This window comes from Wyeomyia smithii, chromosome 2, assembly GCF_029784165.1.
Source record: "Wyeomyia smithii strain HCP4-BCI-WySm-NY-G18 chromosome 2, ASM2978416v1, whole genome shotgun sequence".
In the NCBI taxonomy this organism is placed as follows: domain Eukaryota; kingdom Metazoa; phylum Arthropoda; class Insecta; order Diptera; family Culicidae; genus Wyeomyia; species Wyeomyia smithii.
In genome coordinates, this window is record NC_073695.1 from 66,530,781 (window position 1) to 66,550,535 (window position 19,755).

Here is a 19,755-nt window from a genome sequence, read left to right on the forward strand (position 1 = left end):
CAACTCTTTTTAAGCTTAAGTAGATTTTTTCTACTGGTTTAGATGTTCGTTATTGATCTGGCAGAAAATATTTCTGGGTTCAGCAGTATACTAGATTCACTGTTATGTTCACAGTATATAACTTTTCTCAATAAAGAACGCTATTTTTACCTAGAGAAAACAAGCGAGCTGTATAATTTTGCATTGCCGTTATCCGTTTTGATGTTGACAGTTGCCTTAACGGTAAGTGTCTCTGCGTTTCTCTGGCGTATAGGCTCCCTATTTTTACCCACCTACTCTCACGACGAAATTTGAAAAACAGATTTGTTCCCTGTTCCTGCTACGTTACTTCGAACGATGCTTATATACCCTCTAGGAAAAGTTCAACTGTTCACCATTATGATTAACGGAAAACTGGATAGAAGTTTTTGGTAGCACCGTTAGTGTCACATATTTAATTAATTAAGCTGAGCAATTCCACAAAAAAGTTGCAGTTTTATTTTTTTTCAATTGTCATTTTTAATTTTGCTGAAACTTTGCATAGATGTTTCTATGGGCAAACCATACCATTTTGAGCTATTGGATATTTTTTTAAATCACGACTTGATTTTGAGAAGCTCTATGTTGTATTTCTACGTGGGGCAATGAAATTAACACTAAGTGGACGAACTTTTTACTATTAATCGCGTAACTAACGAATTAAAATATCTAACTTTATTAACAGAAGGTACTTAAAAAACAATATGGTACAATACAGTCGCCGTTCGATAACTGCAAGACTTTTAACTGCAACGTTTTTTAACTTTGCAGTTATCGGACCGTAATTCGTTAAAACTGATGTTAAAGTCATATTTGACATTGAAGTGACAGATCTCACGGGGGGATTTTTGAGGAAAATTGTTGAATCTCTAGAAACATTTCAAAAGGACCATGTTATGTGGTTCACTTTCCGTAATTATTATAAGAGAAAAAAAAAATCCCTTGTGCATTGTTTGACAATCTTTCACTACTAGGCGAGGCATTGCATAGTAGATCACAAACAATATTTTGTGATCTAGCGTTAAATAGATCATTTTACGAACTGACAGGTGTCACGGATCCTGCTGACACTGATGTTGCTTTTACTTGCGTTGTGTCAGCAGTTCCGAGCTTTCTGTCAAAATTTCATTCATGAATTAGGTTCAAAAACGTCTCGTAAAATGGTCTATTGTAGTGATGAATTTTATCTTCGCCTACATAAATATTGGTTATGAAAAGTAGCAATACATTATGATGCGGAAATATGAATATCAAATTGATTAATCGAAAAGCTTGCCTACCCTTACTAACACGCAGAGAATCCTGAGTAGGAATCCCCAGGATACCGATTAACACGGTGACGGAATCGTGAAAGAAATCGGAGGATTCCCACTCACGATTCTTATTCAAGAATCCTAGAGCCATATACAGGGCATTCCTGAGGATTCTTTTTTCAGGAATCCTTTTCAAGGACGCTCACGAATCCAATGTGAGGAATCCTAGAGAATCTATGCGAATCGTATGTGTTCGTCCGGGTATTTTATTTTTCTGCTATTTTTTGCAACTATTCCATTAAAAGCCTAAATTAATCCATCTAGCGGTCAGACCCAGCCTTTCTCGTTCAAACTTTTATTTGTAAAAATAAATTTACATGAACGCTTCAATCCAATTCATTTATATTCACTCTTAAAAAATATTGATGTTGTAATCTATATATATAAAAATGCAATCCGTTCTGTCTGTCTATCTGATCCATATAGGCTCGAAAATTACCGAACCGATCGGCGTGTAGGGATTTTTGGTGCCGATAAAGGTTCCCATGATAGTTTGAGACCCCTCCCTTTTCTGGAAGGGAGGGGTCCCATACAAATGAAACATAAATTCTGCACAACTCAAGAACAAACCAAGCAAATGAAACCGAATTTGGCATGTAGATGTTTTAAGGGGTAAAAAATATGTCCATAATGTTTTGACACCCCTCCTTCTTTTGGAAAGAAGGGATGCCATACAAATGAAACACAAATTTCTGCACATCTCGAGAGCTAACCAACTAGATGGAACCAAATTTGGCAGGTGAATGTTTTAGTGGTAAAAAATATGTTCCATAATCGACCTTAGGCAACATTTTGGATTGTAAGATAGCAACTTCCGGTTTCTGGGAATCAGCCTAAAATGGACGCTTCCCGTTAAATATGAGTATCTCAGGAACCAGAAAGATGCACAGAAGCTAAAAATTGATCACAGACACAATCTTGAATTTTAAGATGGTGACTTCCGGTGTCTGGCAAACAGCCGGAAATGACCAAATACCATTCAATATGAATGTTTTCGGAAGCAGAATTACGCCCAGATGACAGAAATTGATTTCACAGGCAATTTTAAAGTTCAAAATGACGACTTTTGGTTTCTGAAAAACAGCCCAAAGTGACCAAATACCACCCAATATGAGTATCTCCGGAGCCAGAATGTTGCAAGAACACCACTATGAATTGTAGGATGGCAACTTCTGGTTTCTAGAAAACAGCCAAAAATGGCCGATTTCCGTCTGACATGAGTATCTCCGGATCTAGAATGATACACAGCAGCTGAAATCGACCACAGACCCCATTTTGGATTCTAGGTTGGCGACTTCCGGTTCCTGGGAAACAGCCGAATATGATCGAATAACATCCAATATGGGTGTTTCTTCAACCAGAATGACGCTCAGAGGCTAAAAATTATCTCAAATATCATTTTGAAATCCAAGATGGCGATTTACGGTTTATGAAAAACATCCTAAAATAACCAAATACCATCCAATATGAGTATATCTGGAACTAGAATGATGCAATGAGCTAACGATTGACCTCAGGCACTTTTTTGAATTGCTAAATGGCAACTTTTAGGAAACAGTCGAAAATGACCGAATAATACTCAAGATGAATATTTCTGTAATCGAGATGATGCATAAAAACCAAACATTGACCCTGGACACCATTTTGAATTTAAAGACGACCACTTTTAGTTTCTGGAAAACAACCAAAATAACTAAATACCGTCCAATATGGGTATTTCCGGTGTCAGATTGATGCCAGAAAATCTGCTAAAAATGACCGAATACCACCCAATATGAATATATTCAGACTTAAGGCGATGTACAGAAGCCAAAAGTTAAAGAGGATATTGTCATTTCGATAAACCCAATCTTTTCAAACGATTTGTTATTTGACTTTGATCTTATCCTATGGCCGATTCGTCGTGCATTTGCAGACTTTTAACACATCGCAAGGAATCAATTAAATTGGAACGTTCAAATAGTACGATATCACATTTAAATTATGTTGAGGCCAGATATATCGATCAAAGCAGGTATAGTTTTAAATAGTCTTTGAATTTCTTCGCTTTCCATAACTTTTGAGCCACATATCAAATTGTTATGTAGTTTGTTATTTGTAAGTTTGAGAGATGACTCGTTCGTATGACACTAGTTATGTTCAAATAAGTCATGTAATCTTTGAGATAATAGACTTTCGTTGTTTTATTAACAATTTAATACATAACGGTTGCTTAAGTTCGATTATAATTAAATGAAATGGGAACGTATAGGGCAGCGAAACTTTTGAACCACGTGTTCAATCATAATTCATCAGTTACCTCTTAACTAGCTCGTTCATTTTATATCAATATTGTTCAAATCGGTTGTGTAGTTTCTGAGATAATGAAGTTTCGTGATTTTCACATTTCGATACATTACAGACGAAGTTACAGTCCGCTTACAGTAAAATTCAATAGGGTGTTATGAGGCAGCTATACATTTCATTTGACACTAATTCTGTGGAAATCGGGTCAGCCATCTTTGAGAAAAGTGAGTGAGTCCAAGTAGTCTTCAGAACACGTTTCTTTTCATAACTTTTGAACCACAAGTTCAATCTTCATAAAATTCAAAAGTTAAGGGTTTTTAAGGCAGCCCGTTCATTTGAAATCAATTTTGTTCAAATCGGTTGTGTAGTTTTCGAGATAATGATGTTTCGTGATTTTCACATTTTGATACATAACCTCTAAACTAAAAATCCGATTACAATAAAATTTAACAGGGTCTTATGGGACAATAAGACCTTTCATTTGCAATTAATTTCATGAAAATCGGTCCAGCCATCTCTGAGAAAAGTGAGTGAGAATAAAAATCTGCACACACACACACACACATACACACACACATACAGAAAATGCTCAGCTCGTCGAGCTGAGTCGAGTGATATATGCCATTCGGCCCTTTGGAGCACTTTTATACTTTCGGTTTTGCAAGTGATTGCTATACCTTTCTAGGAGAAAGGCAAAAATACATAACGCCATCATTGAAAACACAAATGGTAGTGACGGACCCCTCTCTAAATTTTGGCATGTGTCAAGTGTTGCAGTTATCGAACGGCATTCGATAACTGCAATGTAAACATGTTGCAGTTATCGATCGACGACTGTATTATGAACAATTTAGAATCCACTCATGACATTTATGTTGTTGACGGGGCATCTGTCGCAGTGACAGTCTTGTTGTCCTAGGAGAGTCCCAGTTCTGCTCCAGTTACTTCCTTACTTCCAACACTATGTCAAAATGCTATGCAGAAAAAGTATCGATCATTACAAATATTTTGAAAGTCAAAACAGTTTGTTTGATTGGTGTAACGTCTTCGGCAAAGCCGTTGATTTTTTTTCTTACTAAAAAAAACACTCCTAAACTCTCTTTTTTAAAAAAAATAGTTAGAATATTAAAAAATCAGTTATCTAGAAAAGCACATTTTTAATTTTTTTTCATAAAAACTACGCATGAGCATGAGCATGAGCATGATTGACCGCCCGCGGTTGCTACTCCGTTATTGCCAGATCAGCTGTAATTACACAGAGAACCAATGGATGATGCTTGGGATTAACATTCATCCTCAATGTGTAAAAACTGGTGACCTTAATCTTTATATTAGGCAATACCAGCGCCGGCCGCATCCGAATGCAGGTCAAAGAAGGAATGTGTATGGGAATATGTTGACGTGATACTCGCTTTATTGGAAGCCGAGAACACCTCTGCACTTCCACGAAAAATCACTGGGATGTTGGAGAAAAGGGTGAGGTTTGCAGCAGGTTTCGTTTTGGTAAACGATGCGCTGAGTTCTAATACCGGGTTCATAATAACAAATATCGCGCGTACGAGTTCATTATATCTTCTACGGAAATCATAACGCGATCCGAACTCATTCCGGTTGATGATGTAACACCGCAAAAATAAAGCGCACGCGAGGATACCGGACCTATAACCTAATCAAGACAGACTCAAATATTCGAAAATATGCTTATGAAGTCATTATGCAACTACCGAAACGTATCTCTACTTGATTTATCTCAGCTGACTACACAATGTTACGAAGCAACCAGATATGCATTAACCAAAAACAAGAAAAAAGTAAATATATAGACCCTCAACACATACTGCAAGCGGTCAGCAAGAGAGCTTCAAAAACGGCCTATTTGCTTGGCCATCGCCGTTAGAATCGAACGAAAAAAAAAGAAAAAGAAAAAAAAAGATGTGTGCGTTGGCAGACGAGTCGCGTATAATCCTGATATTAATTGCAAATAATTGCGATATTTGTTGGCGATTAATTACAATGTTTTGTCGCGATTAATTATTTACGATAATTATCGAACGAACGGAACCTACTCTGAATCACTGCGTGCTGGAATAGAACCAACGGGTGGACAGTCTGCGAATAAATGGATTGGTACACCTCGGAAGTCACAACACACCGAAAATCTATATTTGAGCAAAGTTCACCTGGGCCGAAAACACGTTCACCCCGGAAAGTTATGCGCGACCGCTCTATTCCCTCTTACCGACGCATACGCGCGGAGACACGGTATTTCGCGTTGATTACCACTTACTTCTTGACTAATAAAGCGAAGATACCTACTAAGTATGAAAAACTGGCAAAGTTTCATGCATTTATAGCTAGAAAATTTTAAAAAATGCAAATATGCATATCTAACAAGACCGAGTACTAATTAGATTTAACAAAATGCCAAAACAATCGCAATCAAAATTTATTTGCCATGCTGACCGACAAGATTTCTACTTAATTAAATTTAAAATTGTCTATGTGTTTCAGTATTTACTCAAAAGCTAGAAAAATCATAAAACAAGGGCATAAAACTGCTCAAAATGTTCGTAACAGCGTCTCCGTTCACCTGAGGTAATAATATCAACAATGAAGACTGACGCGCAACTGTTTCGACGCAGTTTCGGCCCAATCGGTAGATTAAAAAAATTCAAAACCGGCTTCCACGAAGCCGCGGTCACAAGCAGGGATGCCACAAACACAGACCAATCTGTGCAAAACAAAATTCCCACACAAGTATATGTACATACAGAACTGCAAACGCGCCCTTCAAAATACAGGCCGATGTTAGGCCGACGCCACACTGCAAAGGACGCGGCGCGAAATGCGTCATTTCTCACGCAAGGAGAAAAAAAAACAACAATGAAAACTGACGCGCGTTAAAACACATCCCGAACTGTTTCGACGCAGTCATCCGAACAGCATCGGCACCAGTACGCACCGTACCTACTGTAAACGATTGAGTGAGAAAATTCCAAAACCGGCATCTAAAAAACCGCGATAACAATCAGAGATGCCACATATGTAAATTTAAATTTATTTGTGAATTATAAATTTCTCATCCATACAGTTTACAGTTTACAGATTTGTAAAGCCATATAGATTCCTACGATTTTCTACGAAATCTACAAATTTTTATACAGACTTTTATACTGGAAATCTGTAAAACATTTTCGATGTTCAGTATACAGAAATGTAGGATCCCCACAAAAGGAATTGTGAAAAGCAGAAAAAAACATTGGTTCCCTTTTGCATGCAAATCAAACAAAAAAAAAAACACAGGCAAAACGTCACCAACACTAATACTTATCCTTTAATTCTCGCGTCCTCTCTGAACCATCATGCTGGTGCGAGAACGTGCCGCACGCAAGAGCAACCTTGCACTTACTCACACACACTTATGGCAAGGCAAGGGCTAGTGGGAAACGTGCTCCGCCACCGAAAAAGAAATGCAGCTTAGCCACAAAATTGCACGAATCTTTCACGGATTTCAACATTGACGTCACTCTCACCGATAATACGAAACCGCCACATTTCGTATTACCTTTTACTGCACCCTTTGCACTTAAAATATAACGATTACGTGACGGGAAGGCTAAATAAAATACGTCGACATTATTGCACTATCCTCAATCGTACACGACAACCCTCGGAACACTTCATCGCGATTCAAATCAAACACTTGGAATTCACACCGAAACAACAGCGGCCTTCATTCAATAAACGTAGACACATCCCTTTTCCGGATAGAAAATATATCTTATAAAAACTTGAAAAAACGATGAAAAATTCCGACGAGGAACATTTTCACGTCCGTTCTTGATCACAGCTTGCTTCGATCCCCCTATAGTCTTCGGAAGTTGCACAGGAAAAAAGAAAAACTAAACGATACGTAAACTACCGAGATTCCTAGGATTTTCTTCATAGATTTCCTTCGGACCATACATGATACAGTCAGTACGTAGCTTTCGGCGTCACTGAAACCCTTGAGACGACGGATGTCTCCGAGTGGCGATGGGTTCCGACCAAGCACAATGTTGCTGACGATGGAAAGGAGTACCAAACCTGACAAACGATATATGGCTGCGGGAACCAGAATTCCTTCGCCTTCAGAAAGGAGATTGGCCAACAAACCTGTTTTCTGCTAAGACCACTGAAGCAGAACTGAGATCGCATCTACTGGTGTACACCCAGCCTAGTGAACAAGCGATTCGTCTAGAGAATTTCTTGCGTGACGGCCTACGCGTGGCGGTTCATCAGCAATTCGAAACGCAGTTGTTACAAGAAAGCCTGCGTGGCTGGGAATCTACAGAAAAAGAACTACATCGACGCAGAAAACTATCTGTTTCGAAGTGCTCAGTTCGCTGCCTTCGCTGAGGGGAAATTGATACTTCTCCGATCTAGCCTGCTGTCCCTATGGGATGCGTTTCTAGACGACTCGACCTAGAGTTTCTAGACGATTAATCGATCGAGGTGCAACTGAACCGATCATTCTCCAGATAGATCATCCTGTAACTGGTTGCATCATCTGGCCAACAAAACGGCATTAACGAAATTCTGGGACGTTTTTGGAACAATTTTCAGTCTTTTCTAATACGAAACATTTTTTTGCGTAGTAACTAATCCAGCTTTCCACGAGCGGTAATACACACTGCAATCTTGTCTCGATCTCGCTACGATCGGTACTGTGAAACTGTTCATTGGACCCTCTGTTTCCCGAATTTCCTCCAGACACGCACCACCCAACCTAGTTTTACTGGCGACTGGTTCGCTGCTGCTGCCTTCCCGAATTTTTAAATAAGTGAGCAGCTTCACGTGCTCAATCATAAATAGCCAGGTTCGCTTTCAATAGCCTACTGTTCCGCGATCTCTTCTTCAAGCAACGACGATGACGATCCATCATCTAAAAATACGAAAGTCTCGACTTGCTTCCCGTCTCCATACAGCGTGAAGGCCTATACAAAATGGGTACGTTGCGGCTGCGTTAACGGCAATTTGACAGTTAGCCCATACATTTTCTGTCAAATTAACGTCAACGCAACGCAAACGTATCGATTGTGTTTAGGCCTTAACTGGGACATACCGGAACAGCGAATATGATTTTGTGCCGTATTGATTATGGTGAACGGTCTCAGCCGGTCTTGCGTAGCAATACTCAGAGGGAGAGAATGTTGTGAGCCAAACGAACATGAGAGGTGACACATTGAGAGGCATCAGGGTTCACTTCATCTCCTCCAACGATCGCTTCGAGTGGTATGCCGACGCCACCGTGTCTTCGCCCTTATGGCATTTCTTGATAAACGACGCAACTTCTAGCAGGCACCTCGTACTATAAATTCCCCGTTCACGACCAGCCCGGAGCGAAGGAAGAGCAACTTTGACATCCATTTCTCGCTGATTGTCAGCCACAGCCGCACCTTCTTGGGGAACTTGGTCGGTGAAATAAACTACACCTCGGTGCTCACATCCTTCGTGGGGGAGGTAAAATACGAAGTGCCCTGCTAATCGATGCCATCCAAGGTGAGATAGGTCTCGTCGTCCATCACCACTGCCACGTCGCGATTCGCCGGGAAAATCGACTTGACCATCTTATTCAACCGCTGTCGCTGCGTCATTGCCTGCAGCTCCGAGACCAGTGGACGGGACTGCCGCTTCCTGACATGCATGTCCATGTTCTCCGGATACTTTTTCACTGTTTTACCGCATGCACCAACTTCCCGGCCAAGTGCACGCAGCGATTAAGGCACTTTTTCTCGGTCTTTCTCTTCAGCATCGCTTGAAGCTTCTTGTCGCTCAGGGTCGCTGGCCGTCCGGAACCGGGCTTTCTTTCGATGCTCTGATCGTTGTCCAATAGTGTCAAGATATTGTAGATGCCGGAACGGGCATACCCGGCGTCCACAAAGTGCCGCACGATGTCCGTTTTTGACGTGGCGGGAATACTCTCCTTTGAACACGCACACTTCTGAACGGAGTAGCTTCACTTTTTTCGCCATCACAGTTAGAGTTTGACTGGTAGAACTGTCAAATTTCTTTAATTAATTTTTTTTTTTTTTTTCATAAAAACTACGAAGGATTAACTAAACATTAATGGCTATCCAATCATGGTGAAATAAGAAACAAAAAGTTAAAAATTACTGTCTACAACTTTGCCAAACAAAACGTTTTGACTCTAGAAATATTTGTAATCATTAATACTTTTTCTGCATAGCATTTTCAATAGCTTCTCAAAAGCGAATCGTGATTCAAAAAAAGTACCATAAAATGGCATCTTTTGCCCAAAGTTTCGTCCAAATTAAAAATGGTCGATTAAAATGTTCAACGGTTTTGTCTCGGAGCCATGTTAGTGATATTAAAATGTTAAACACTCTAAATGGAGGTTTTTCATTACACTTTAAAAGCAAAATAACAAAAAATAATATTTCGTTTTGATTTTGATGAAACTTCGAACTGTTCTTCGAATATCACTCACATTTTAGGCACTCTGTGGGCTGACCTGAGCAGCTATTTTGTTCCATCATCTCTCATCTTACACTAACTGATGGCTGACCTTTCAGTCGGCACTATGTAATTTTATTTTTCTTAGTACTCTACGATGTTGTTTTAATTTTTTTAATTTTTACTAGCTACCAAATAGTGCAAAAGTGACATTTCTACAGAAAGACAGCTGGCTAGATTATGAGAAATATAATCCTGGTTCACGTATCATGACAGCAATGCCAGATGTTGAGGCATCTCTCTATTACCGGATATTTTTCAATTGTGCGGCATTGAGGACAGATAAATGGATTGATATCCACGGTAGAAGGAGACATATTAAAGAAAAAATTTTGCTTGTAATGATTCAGAAAATCGTTTTTCGGTATCTTGACTGACATTTCAAAGGTTCTAGAATAGTTTTCAATATTTTTTATTGAGGTACTTCTCTCCGGCTCTTTCTGCACTCTACTATGCTCTTCTTTGAATGTGGGTTTCTAGAAAAAAAAACATTGTTCTATTCGGCGTGCTACTCTTTCAGTTTATTTAATTCTTACATGTCTGTTTTAACAATCTTAAGTATAACATACTTATAAACTACAAAAATGATTTTATTGATTTTGGATATTTTTGTACAATTCGATATGATTTAAGTTTAAGGAGTAAATGTAGTAATGAAGATAGAAAATTAAATTAACTGAAAATACGATTGTAGAAACTACGAAAAATATAGTTTAGCATGTGGGACTCGATCCCACAACTTGCAATTTGATATGGTCTACAATTTTTAAATAGAGTAGTATTTACGTTTAATTCAAAGTTAATAAATAGAAAACAGTATTATGGCATCCAGTAGCTAATAACACATTCGGGATTGGCTATTACCATACTTAAGTTGACATTTCCTCTGTTGTTGGTTCTGTGAACAAACGATAAATGAATATCAGAAAAACTATGCCATCTTTCACAATCGAAATGCAATACATTAAGTAGCGTTCACCCATCAGCAGTGAACGTGGTTGTAAACGAACAGATGCGCGATGTGACCACTTGGTTGCAGCAAAGCGAAAGGATGTTAATTTATTTGAGTTCCGTTCAGCATTGAATGCACTCTCCAGCTATTTGATCGTACACATCGATTTGTTGACTAACTACTTACACGATGCAATCGGTGCGTACGCTTTTCCAACGCCGTACACACAGCACACAGTACGCATCCTGTATATTACAGACTGCGAAAGGTTGAGTGGAAGGACATCTCTCACCCTCCCATAGCTATCCCGAATTTGTAATTCGCAGCAGTGCATACATTGGAAAAATTGGCGCACACAAACACACACAAAGGCGCACGCTACGTACTTCGATCTGGTCCCTATGGCGGCCCTATTTATATTTAATCCTTTTCCGCTCGGTTGCGCTATGATTGTGGCCAGATTTGCAGCTTAAAATAGCGGGTAAGTTGACAAAACCTGGCGATTTAATAATGGATTTGAGTTACACATTTTTGGGTTAATTTATAAAATTAGGAGCTTATTTCAAAAATCTTATCTAAAATACAATTTAGCTCCAATAGTGCATAACAAAGAAAAAAAAATTTCCACCGGCAACATTGACGGTTGCTTTGTTCCGCTTGAATGTCGTAGAGCATCCCTCCGTGTGTACGTACACCCCACCGAAAAGGACTAGCGCCACACTCTGCTGCAAAATTATGAATGAACCTCATGTCTAGCATCCTATGGCGTGCTTTGGTTTTTTTTCGTTCGTCAAACGATACGCGCGCTGTGCTTTCGACCGGCAACCAACGTGGTCCTTGCGCGTGTGTGCGACGCCCAATAGAACCTCGAAGTGGGGTGGCCTCTTTCGGGTGGCTGTATGTGTGCGCCTGAAGAAAATCGCTACAACCCTCCGTTCGCGCTTAGGTGTGTGCGTGCTACGTTGGATTGAAGTGAAAATCCTTGCGACGCCTGTCGGACAACCCGGGAAACTTTTCGCCATAATGTTTTCGAGTTTTTTCACTCAAATCTAGTAATATAGATTTTGCCTTAAAAATTATTAAAAAAGTTCTATTTAAACTAGTTTAAACGAATTAAAACTACTTTTAAAGCTAGGCGTATGGTCGAGTGGATGCGTTCGTGTAGAAATTAAATCGCTGTAAGTGTACGTTCGATGGAAATTTCGACTTTTGCTCGTCCGATCTGTGGTGGAGGAAAATTTTCCTCATGATGGAACACATTCTGTGGGGTTGGTTTTCGCTTGTGGGTCAACTTGAAATTACTTCAAGATGCAGTGAACTTTGGGTGCAAAAACTAGTGCCTGGAGGGAAACATGGTTCACTCAACTGTATGCATGCAAGCTGACTCGAAGAAATAATTGATTTTGATGAAAAATCTGCCAGCGAAAAAAAACTGCACGGAATACAAGTGGGGGGCATGCAGAAGTGATGAAAATTATTCGTTTGTTCTGCGGATCGAAACGGAGGCCAGTTGGGTAGTGCAGATTAGTTAGAGTCTACAGTAGCGAATTGCCGTAGGCTTGTGTGGAGCTTTTGGGCATTTTTTTCTTCTTCTGGATGTGAAGCTCATATTTGATCAAGTGGCATTTATTGAGTATTAATAGTAAACGAAGACAAAATCGTATCGAAGTGATGTTTCTTTGTGCACAGTTATATGGAGAAGATTCGTGTGTCTTGTATCTTCCTCTGTGTCTAACATTTCGGCTGTGGATCGCTGCACGCGTGTCAGTGTGGAAGTGTTACAGTACAACACTACAGTCATAGCAGCAACGACATATGGAACATGTTTATAAATTTGGTGAGGCGACGTTCTTGACACTTCCATATGTTATATTTTGATCATCTGGCGATCAGAATCAGTTCAGTTCACTGTAATTAGCGCGCGTTAGAGAATCATAGTGTACATTTTCAAATTTCGGTTGTTTTCCTTTTCTGTGTTTTTTATCAAATTTACAAACGTAGTATTTTTTCAAATTCTTTTTTACTACAAATTATTTAGACGAACACTGAATTTTAATTAACAGAAAAACAATAGCTGAATTTTTCTCTATTTTTTATACGGAGCTTGAAGTTTAAATGAAATTTTTGGTCAAACGGACAGGATGGAGAAATGGCAAATACATTTTCTATTGAAAGTTAACTGTGGAAGCATATTTTGGTTACAACATTTTAAACAATGATTGTGTTTCAATGATGTTAAATAATTTGAGCAACTATTTAAAATCTTCGTATATGCATCCGTTTTCAAGTTATTTTTAATTAGAGTTGTAAAATTGAGCAGAAGATAAACTCTAAACTATATGTTATATCGAAACAAGATTGAATTTTCTCTTCAAATTTAGTTTTTTTGGAAGCTTGACATTCTTTCGTAACTTTCAGTAAAAAGTAAAAAAAAAAAATATTTGAAAATAAAGTTCAACACTAGTTTTGAATTTCAATTCTAGTCTTTCAGAATTAAGTTGGGAAAATTTCATATTTTTTTTTATAAAAACACGCTTTTTTGTGAGTTATTTGTGGTTAATTAGCAGCAAACATAAGTTCATTGAAGTGTACGATTTTCTCTTTGCTGTCAACGAATAACTTGTGTTAAGTTATTTGTTAACAGCAAGGAGAATTGATGAACATTTAATGGTCGATGTGCGATGATATGTTATTTTTTAAGTCACTCTAAAACGATAAACGAAAAATGATTCAACAATAATCCTGAAATTTGTCTCATATGTTTTTTATGAATCAATAATTTTTGAATGATTCTAAAATAACCTCAAATTATTTCTAGGTCATTCAAAGATGATTTCACTATCATTAACAATTTAAATTATGAAATGTGCTTCTGATGGTTCTCAAACTAATCACAAATTATACGCTTTTTCAATGCCTTACATAGATTTGAAAATGAGTCTGAAAAAAATTTGAATGAAATTAATTTTCACAAATTTTAAATAATCCCAAAACAAATCTATAATTCAGAAAAAAACTCTAGAATAATTTTAAAATGATATCGAAATAGTTCAATGCTTGAAAAATAGTTCGAGAATAATTGTTAAACTTTCTGAGTAAACTTTTTTTGCATAGTTTGTTTTGCATTGTTTTTCGGAAAATGTTTTCTTGTTCTAAGATGCCGTAAAGGTGTATAAACGCTGAGTTGTGATGGTTTTTTTTTCTTCATCTATAGTTTATTTGACACGGCACAAATACAATTCAATGTTCAACGGCGCCAATTATATCTGGAAGCTTACTTTCTAAAGTATCTTAATAACTAAAAGCAAATTTTTTATCCTCGCTGCCGACTACGAGCTGAAACTAAATCTAACTTAAAGCTAGAATATTTTGCATTAAAAGCACAGGTTTGCTGTTTGAAGGTTTTCATTGCCATAGGTAAGCAGCATATTAAATTTGTTCCGCTGCTGGGCCAAGATATTACGGACTGGCATATTGGGTTGTTTCCATCGGGCCTTGAGAGTATCGTGCGGGTCTGATTGCTGTTTCCGGATCCGGGGTCTTAACGTGTTCTTGTCGTTTGGTTGGATGTAGGCGGAAGGGGATAGGACTAAACTGGGGCGTGGATGGATTTCAGTAAAACGTATATATGGGACATGTAGGATAGGTCACGGCTCGCCAAGACATCACGAACAGGAACAGCCAGCTGCCTACCTTCGGCCTGCAGGGAAGCTATTAATCTAGACCTGGCGTCACGGTGTACAGGGCATGACCAAACAACGTGCTCTATGTCGTGATAACCTTCACCACAGGCACAGATACCACTTTCCCCGAGCCCAACACGACGGAGATGCGCGTCAAATCTATAGTGATTGGACATAAGCCGGGACATCACGCAAATGAAATCCCGACCTACATCCAACCCCTTGAACCACGGGTTCGTCGATACCTTGGGGTTCCCCCTTGGTCCAAGAATTTTGCCAACTGATGATCGTATTCTGACGTACAAATGCGAAAAATTCATTAAAGGCAATTGGTCTTTCATAAATATCACCGCTTGTTGCGCCCACCTTAGCCAAAGAGTCCGCTTTCTCATTACCCGGTATCGAGCAGTGAGAAGGGACCCAAGCTAAGGTAATCTGAGTAGATTTTTCGGATAAAGCACTCAGATGTTCCCGTATTTTCCCCAGGAAATACGGAGAGTGCTTAACATCTTTCATCGATCGGAGAGCCTCAATGGAACTGAGACTGTCCGTAAAGATGAAATAATGGTCCGTGGGTATTTTTTCGATAATCCCTAGGGTGTACTGAATTGCAGCTAATTCTGCGACGTAAACAGAAGCAGGATTATCGAGCTTATGGGAGACGGTTAAATTGTTATTGAAAATACCGAAGCCAGTGGACCCATCAAGAAGTGATCCGTCAGTGTAGTACATTCCACGAGTTTCTTCTATCATGGATGTATCGAAAAACACGGTAGAATCAGAAGTATTTGATAAGTCGACATGATTTGGAATATTCGAAGAAGGGTTAATATTTTGGGACATGTGATTGAAATACAATGTCATAAAAAGGGTTTGAGAATTAAGTTCGATTAACCTTTCAAAATTTTCAATCACGGGACGGTTCAAGACCTCACATTTGATTAGAATACGAGAAGACAGGCTCCAGAAGCGGTTTTTCAATGGTAGTACTCCAGCTAAGATTTCCAAACTCATCGTATGGGTCGATTGCATGCAACCCAAGGCGATACGCAAACAACGATATAGTATTCGCTCCAGTTTGATCAAATGTGTGTTTGCTGCGGAGCGGAAGCAGAAACACCCGTACTCAATAACAGACAGTATCGTTGTTTGGTAAAGCCTTATAAGGTCTCCTGGGTGGGCTCCCCACCATTGTCCGGTTATTGTACGAAGAAAATTCACTCTTTGTTGACATTTTTTCATCAGATACCTCACGTGACAACCCCAGGTGCCTTTAGAGTCGAACCAGATACCAAGATATTTGTGTACCAAAACCTGAGGAATCGTTTTACCCATTAATTGTGTTTGAAGCTGAGCAGGTTCATGCTTCCTAGAAAAAACTACTATCTCAGTCTTCTCCGGAGAGAATTCGATACCTAGCTGTAAAGCCCAAGCAGACAAATTGTCCAAGGTATCTTGCAATGGTCCTTGCAAATCGGCTTTGGCTCCTGTAACAGAGATTACACTGTGGTCTGCAAGTTGTCTTATCGTGCATGAATTTGCCAGACATTCGTCGATGTCATTTACATAAAAGTTGTAAAGAAGGGGGCTTAAACATGAGCCCTGAGAAGACCCATGTAGCTAATGCTAAAAGTTGCCAAATCGCCGTGCGTAAAATGCATGTGCTTTTCGGACCCAATGGTCTAAACGACGGAGTATCATTTTTTCCATCAATTTCCGGATACAGGATAGCATTGCAATCGGCCTATAAGAGTTGTGATCATAAGCTGGTTTCCCTGGTTTTTGGATGGCGATCACCTTCACTTGCCTCCAATCCTGCGGTACAATGTTTTGCTCCAGGAACTTATTGAACAAGTTCAACAAGCGCCTCTTGGCATTGCCGGGTAGATTCTTCAACAAGTTGAATTTGATTCTATCTAACCCAGGCGCGTTATTGTTACAGGACAGGAGGGCAACTGAAAATTCTGCCATCGTAAAAGGTGATTCTATCGCGTCGTGGCCCGGAGACGCATCACGAACAATGTTTTGCTCAGGAACAGAGTCCGGACATACTTTCCTGGCAAAATCAAATATCCACCGACTTGAAGACTCCTCGCTTTCGTTGACCGTTACGCGATTCCGCATTCTTCGGGCTGTGTTCCAAAGAGTGCTCATCGATGTCTCCCTCGACGTCTCGTTCACGAACCGACGCCAATATCCGCGTTTCTTTGCTTTAGCCAAACTTTTAAGCTTGGTATTAAGCTCCGAATACCGTAAATAGTCGCCAGGTATACCTCCCTTCTGGTAGGCCTTAAACGCGTCAGATCTTTGCGTGTAGACATCGGAGCACCCTTGGTCCCACCACGGAGTGGGAGGCCGTTCTTTGATCGTTAAGCCGGGATATTTCTTCGTTTGGGCTTGCAACGCGGCGTCGAGAATCAAGCCCGCGAGGAGGTTTTATTCTTCAAGTGGTGGATGATGTTGAATCGACTCGACCGCTTTTGAAATCATTTCCTCGTATGACTTCCAATCGACATTCCGTGTGAGGTCATACGGAATGTCAATTGGTCGCATGCGAGTTGACCCGTTATCAATTGAAATAAGAATAGGCAAATGGTCGCTACCGTGAGAATCGAGGATTACCTTCCATGTGCAATCCAACCGTAGCGACGTCGAACATAAGGATAGATCCAAAGCGCTTGGGCGCGCTGGAGGTTTCGGGATACGTGTCATTTCACCGTTGTTTAAAATAGTCATGTCGAAGTCATCGCAAAGGTTATAGATTAAAGAGGAGCGGTTATCATTGTAAGGGGAACTCCAAGCCACACCATGAGAGTTGAAGTCTCCCAAAATCAAACGTGGCGAGGGAAGAAGTTCTATTAAATCAAAGAGCAGCCGTTGCCCAACCTGTGCTCTGGGAGGAATATATATTGAGGCAATACAAAGCTCTTTACCTTGTATTGTCATTTGACATGCGACAACTTCGATGCCTGGAATCGAGGGGAGGTTAATACGATAGAAAGAATAGCACTTTTTAATCCCTAAAAGTACTCCTCCATATGGGGTGTCTCGATCAAGGCGAATAATATTAAAATCATGGAAGTTGAGATCAATATTTGAAGTAAGCCAAGTTTCACAAAAGGAAAATGCATCGCATTTGTTTTTATTTATCAAAACTTCAAACGAATCAATTTTTGGTAAAATACTTCTACAATTCCACTGTAAGACAGAGATAGAATCCTTCATATACGCAATTGAATTAGGCATCAAAGGATACAATCGCTGCAAGGAGGGGCCATTGGGCAGTCAACTGCTTCAAAAATGATCTAGCTGTTGGTAGGAATGCTGTAAAACAAATTTTAATTGGATCGGGTACATTGAAATTTTCAAAAATCCAGTCCACAATGTCAGAAAATTTCACTAATCCAGAGTTTGTTTCATCAACTGGATGTGCAAAAGGGACAACTGGGGTTTTAGATGTTCCAGGCAGTGCTGGGAACTCCTTCTGGGACTTTAAATTTGCAAGCCCAGGAGGAGTTTGCTTCGGTTTTTCCGCAGCACTGTTTGGTTTGTTCGTACTTTTCATTACACTTTGGGAAATCTTAGGACCTTTACGGGGAAGTTTAGGAGAAGAAACATTTTTCCTCTTCCTAGACTTCCCAGGATTGGCATAAGATGTTCCCGCTGATGAATCGTCAGAATCGGTTTCATCAGAGGACAACAGATCAAAGGGGTTCGGGTTATGGTAGAAGTGGTCACGGTCTTCTTCAGCATCTCAGCGTAAGAACGCTTTGAACGCTCCTTAAGTGACCGCTTGATTTTATCTCTGCGCTGCATGTACACCGGGCATGTGGAGTGCTCATGCTGGTTTTCCCCACAGTGAATACATTTTTCATCATTAACACTGCAAGAATCTTCCGCATGAGTCTCCCCACACTTGCTACATCGTGCCTTATTGCAGCAGTAGGCGGCTGTGTGGCCTAACTGCTTGTAATTGGTGCAATTCATAACACGGGGTACATACAATCGCACAGGCAGACGAACCCGGTCGATCGAGACGTGGCTAGGGAGTGCAGATCCGGCAAACGTAGCGCGAAACGAGTCTGACGGAGTGTAAACTTTTTTACCGCCGACGAGAGACATGGACCGCAATTGCTTACAATCCAAAATCTTCGCCTGTGTTACGATATTTTTGAAGCAGCCGGTTGCGCTTTTTAGGATACACTCGACAGACAGACTCGAATCGGTTATGACACCGTCGATCTCCACGTCTCGTGCGGGTATGTAAACGCGATACTCGCGTGTGAAGAGCTCAGAGCTTGTTAGGTCGGACCTTGGAAATTTCGGTCACGGCCTTGTACCCCTTCGTCAGGTCTTTAGAAATTTGCAGTATGTTTAATCGCTTTGAATTCACTCCTGCCTTTGGACGAAAATAAACAGTATAGCTGCCCTGTTGAGATCCGTCCGGGTAAAGCCTGGGGCGAGGGGGGACTGGAGAATGAACAGGGGAGGGGGTAACAGAAGGGTCAGGGTCAGGGGGGTTCGGGGATGGTGGCACGGGAGGCGAGGGATCTATATCCATCGCGCTAAATGTAGCGCACTAGCGCACTAGCGCCGACAAGAACACGTACCTATTTACTTCTTCCTTCCAGCAGTGGTTGTCCGATCGTTCGAAGCTGCACCCAAAGCAGCCAGCAGCACCAGTACAGCAGCACCAATACAGCCACCAGCAGTGAGCCGGGTGTGAGATCACTCAGCACAGCGACACGACTCGACTGTCAACTGATGGCCTTGAACTCGAATGATCTATTCACTGTGCACAGATCAAAACTGCAGCTGGTATTTTGCACCAATACAGCCAAAGTTGCGAGCCGGGTACAGAACGTAGCGACACAACTCACAATCTAGTTGGCCTTTAGCGCGAATAATACACTCTTTTGTTTGGCTATTCGTACACACGGACCGGATTGTAATAGAACGACCACTTTGCACGTCCGTTTCTGTCGAG

The 19,755-nt window shown here is 40.3% G+C and overlaps 1 protein-coding gene across 2 annotated transcripts in view; it reads left to right on the plus strand.

The window, feature by feature from the left end:
• Positions 1-12,103: 12,103 nt before the first annotated feature.
• The window catches only part of LOC129723422 (protein SCAI), a 39,367-nt gene continuing 31,715 nt past the window's right edge, over positions 12,104-19,755 (plus strand). Inside the window, exon 1 of one of the 2 annotated variants that reach the window (XM_055677629.1) lies at positions 12,104-12,263. The gene's annotated coding sequence lies outside the window, so the exon portion shown is untranslated. Of the gene's footprint in view, positions 12,264-12,308; positions 12,923-19,755 lie in introns of those variants that run through there. The other variant, XM_055677630.1, reaches the window with a different exon arrangement.